Source organism: Tupaia chinensis, unplaced genomic scaffold (genome assembly GCF_000334495.1).
Source record: "Tupaia chinensis unplaced genomic scaffold, TupChi_1.0 Scaffold000132_1, whole genome shotgun sequence".
Classification (NCBI taxonomy): domain Eukaryota; kingdom Metazoa; phylum Chordata; class Mammalia; order Scandentia; family Tupaiidae; genus Tupaia; species Tupaia belangeri.
The window spans coordinates 4,252,505-4,257,252 of record NW_006159601.1 but is presented as its reverse complement, the minus strand read 5'-3'; the positions used below and the strand labels follow the sequence as shown (position 1 = coordinate 4,257,252).

Below are 4,748 nucleotides of genomic sequence, written 5' to 3'. Positions count from 1 at the left end.
TGGTGGAGTCGTGTCTTTATTCATTTATTTTTCTTCTTTTTTTTTTTTTTTTTTTTAACGTTTTTGCCATAGGGCACATGCACTTGCAGGAGAGGAGAGAAACAGAGACAGTGAGAAAAAAAGTGAAAAATCACCCCCTCCCGGGGGATAGCCATACCACAATCCCTTCTCTGGGGGTGCCTGTTGTGAATTTCATGCCTCTGGGTCCGGGACTTGAACTGTGGTCCACCATGTGGGAGTCTAGCGCCATAATCACTATAGCACCTGCTGGCCCCCAGTAAACCACTTTTTAAAACTTACTATGCCCGGGACCAGCAGTTAGCATAATGGCTATGTTGCTGGACTCCCATATAGTCGACCGCAGTTCACGTCCCTGGCCTGGTGGCTTAAAACTCACACTGGGCACATGTGCATGAGTGCCCAAGATCCTGAGAGGAGAATGGAGGAGAAGGGATTGCGGTGTGGCCATCCCCCCTGGGGGGGTGATTTCTTGCTTTCTGTCTCTCTGTCTCTCTGTCTGTCTGGTGAGCACACGCAACCTATAGCAAAAACCTCTCCAAAAAGAAAAAAGAAAAAAAATCCTATAACCAGAGAGCAGATGTGTCTAAGAAAGCCAGGCAAAAAAAATAAATAAAATAATTATAAGAAAAAAGAAACTTACTATGCCTTAGCCTTCTTTTTAGGTTAACAATAGGATTGCCATGTAATCTTGCAATACTACTTCTGGGTATGTATCTAAGGTAAGTGAGGGCTGCTGCAATAACCTAATGGGTAAGGGAGCCGAATCCCACACGACGTTCTATGTGGTTTGAGTCCTGGCCCTGACAGTTTGAGACATGCCGGGCACATGTACATGTGTTCCCAAAATCCCCACAGGACGGAGACATGGAGGAGAAGGGACTGCAGTGTGACCAGGCTCCACTGAGGAATATTTTCTTCCTTTCCCTTTCTGTCTCTCCCTGGCCAGTGCACATCATCTCTGACTAATATTTTTTAAGAATTATTTTTTTATTTAAACTTATTTATTTAATTTTAATTTTTTTTTTTTGGAGAGGTTTTTGCTATAGGGCGCGTGCGCTCGCCAGACAGACAGAGACAGAGAGATAGAAAGCGAGAAATCACCCCCCAGAGGGGATGGCCATGCCGCAATCCCTTCTCCTCCATTCTCCTCTCGGGATCTTGGGCACACACGCACACACGCCTGGCGTGAGTTTAAGCCACTGGGTCCAGGACTTGAACCACGGTCGACTACGTGGGAGTCCAGCGACATAGCCATTACACTAACTGCTGGTCCCTTTTATTTTTAATTTTGACCAGAGAGGGACAGAATGAAAGAGAGAAAATAAAAAAAGAGAGAGAAGAAAGGTGAGAGCAAGCTGCTAGGTCCTGGACTCGAAAGGTGGTCAGCCATGTGGGAGTCCAGCACCCTTAACCACCACACCACCTGCCAACCCCACCCTCTGGCACATTTTAAAAATAAATAGATAAAATAATCGAAAGCAGGATCTTGGAGAGATATTTGTACACCTATGAGCGTATTTCAAAGTTTGTAGAGGAGTCAGATGATGGCAGAGCAGTAAAACAGGACCCTGTGTGGCTGGCCCACATGGGAAGGTTCCAGGTGTCAGGCACACCCATGGGTGCTTGGGGCTGGGTGTGGTCGGTGGCGTCAGGACCCTTTTGGAGATGCTGTCTCACAGAAGTAAACTTTTTAAAAAAGAATTATTTTATTCAACTGTATTTATTTACTTTAATTTGACCAGAGAGGGATAGAGTGAGAGAGAGAGAGACAGAGAGAGAGAGGGAAAGTGAGAAAGCAAGCTGCCAGGTCTGGGACTCAAACCACGGTCGGCCATGTGGGTAGTCCAGCTCCCTTAACCACCACGCCACCTGCCAATCCCCAAAAGTAAATAAATTTTAAAGTCTTTGGAGAGCCAGCAAGTGACGCAGTAGGTTAAGGTGCTGGACTCCACAGGGCCAATCTAAAGTAAATAAATTTTAAAGTGTTTGTGGAGAGCCAGCAAGTGACGCAGTGGGTTAAGGTGCTGGACTCCACAGGGCCAATCTGGACCCAGAGGCCTGAAACTCATGCCAGTGTATGTGCGTGCATGCCCAAAATCCAGAGGGGAGAATGGAGGAGAAGGGATTGCAGCATGGCCATCTCCTCGGGGGCTGATTTCTCACTTTCTCTCTGTCTGTCTGTCAAGTGCACACAACCTACAGCAAAAATCTCTAAACGTTTTTTTTAAAAAAGGTTTGTGGAAAAATAGAATTAAAGTATGAATTGATTTTGGCCCACGAAAATGTGAAATCCATGTGTAGTTTTTCCATAATACACATTTTCCATGAATGTTTTGAAGACCCCATGTATATTCCCAGAAGCATTACTCACAAGAGCTAAGATTGGAAGTAACCCGGTCAGCACGTGAGTAGGTGAACAGAATGTTCATATAATGGAGCATTATTCGGCCTTATGAAAGGAAGGAAATTCCTTTTTAAAATTTTTTTAGTTTTTTGCTATTGGGTACATGTGCTTGCCAGAGAGACAGAAAGCAAGAAATCACCCCCCTAGGGTAGGCTGGCCACACCACAATCCATTCTCCTCCATTCTCTTCTTGGGATCTTGGGTACACATGTGCTTATGCCTGGTATGAGTTTTAATCCACTGGGTCCAGGACTTGAACTGTGGATGACTACGTAAGAGTCCAGCGACGTAACAGCTATACCATCTGCTAGTCCTGAAAGGAAGAAAATTCTGACACATGCTACGTGGTGTGGATGAACCTTAAGGATATTAAGTCAAGTGAAGTAGACCAGTTGTAAGGACACATACTGTATGATTCACCCAGAAGAGCTACCGAGACTGTTGAAATTCATAGACGTGAAGAGTAGAATGATGGCTGCCAGGAGCTGCAGGAAGGCGGGGAGTTACTGCCCAGTGTTACAGAGTTTAGTCTGTGAAGATGAAAAAATTCTAGACATCACTGGTGGTGATGGTCACACACATGTGCACGTACCTAATGCCACTGAGCTGAGCACTTGGACATGGTTACAATGGGGGCCAGCAGGTGGCTTGGTGGTTAGGGTGCTGGATCCCACATGACCACCTGTGCAGTTGGAGTCCTGAACTTGGGTGATGTGTGCATGCAAGCTCAAAATCCCACGAAGAGAATGGAGGAGAAGGGATTGTGGCGTGGCCAGCCCAGTAGGGAAGGGATTTCTCACTTTCCTTCTGTCTGTCTCTCTCCACTGAGTGCATACACCCTATGGCAACATCTCACTGGGCATATGCTGCCCATGATCCAGGCCAGCAAACTGGGGGTGGATTGCAGAGTGACGACCTGTTGGCAGTGCCCCTCTCTCTCTGAAAAAGTAAACAGATGTGATAAATGTTATGTTATATATATTTTAGCACAATTCAAAAAATGGGGGCAGAGAACCTACTTCAAGAGTTATAAGTAATTGCTAGTATTTACTGAGCCTTCTCTGTGTTCTGGACACTTCTCTAAGAACTTTACACATATCTTTCATTCAATCTTCATACACACCTATAAGATAAATATATATACATAAATATATGTACTCAAATTTTTTGTTCTGGGGCCAGCAGGTGGTGTAGTGGTTAGGGCTCTGTATTCCCACATGGTCGACCATGGTTCTAATCCTGGACCCAGCAATTTGAAACACGCCAGGCACCTGTGCATGCATGCCCAAATTCTCAAGAAGAGAATGGAGAAGGGACTGTGGCAAGGCCACAAGATGATCACGCCCTCTTGAACCAATCACTGAACTGATCATGTGTCTGGGACCTCTGCCCCTAATTTTGCCCTTAAAGATGCATATGGGGTATACCTTGGGGAGACCGGGTCTTTTCAGCATGAGCGGCCTGCTCTTCTTGCTTTGCACTTTGCAATAAAGCTGTACTTTCCTTCATCACACCACGTGCCTGTGGTTTGGTTTTATAGTACTTGGGCGAGTGAACCTGATTTGAGTTCAGTAACAGTTTGAAGCCCTGGCGCTCAAACACACTGGGCATGCACTAGTGCCCAAGATCTGATGAACTGGAGGGTTGGGGGAGGGGATCACGGCGTGACCAGACCTTGCGGAGGTTACTTATCTTGCACTCTCTGCCTCTCACTCGCACGTACACATGCACATGCTCTATCAGAAAGAGAAACAGAAGACAGGCTAGAACAAAACTTCACGTAAACAGCTCATACAATTTCATGCCAAAAAATATCTTTTAACTCTAAAACATGTCCCAGCCAGCCGTCTCCTGTCCTGGGTAACTGGATCGTACGTGTAAGCAGAGGACTGTGTCTGAGTGTCTGTGTACTGCCCACAGATCAGTACGCACTGTCAGTACTCAGAGGGAGGCTGCTGAGTTTAGCTGTTTCTCTCACTTGCAAAAATGTCTGCCCCTCTTTCTGTTTCACGCGCCAGTCCTCTCCTGCCCTCTCACACTCAGAGCAATCTCATCTGGATGCTTCCCGTGCAGCCTGTGACTCACGGCTAGATTATGGTGCAGACAGTGCTGAGTTCAGCAAGAAGCACTCCCCAGTGCATGCCCTGCGTTCCTGCGGAGTCCACAGAGTGCATTAAAGTGGAAAAGTCTTTGTTCACCCCGCAGCACCTCGTTCTGACACCCTCCCTATGTACCTGGCACTGTATTTTAAGCTAAGTATGTATATACAGTGCATTCCTTTTACTTTATCGATTGATTGCCAAAGGGTGCAGGCACTCATTAG

The 4,748-nt window shown here is 46.2% G+C and overlaps 1 pseudogene; it reads left to right on the top strand.

The window, feature by feature from the left end:
* Nucleotides 1-767: 767 nt before the first annotated feature.
* The window catches only part of LOC114007154 (thymosin beta-4 pseudogene), a 4,619-nt pseudogene continuing 638 nt past the window's right edge, over nt 768-4,748 (top strand).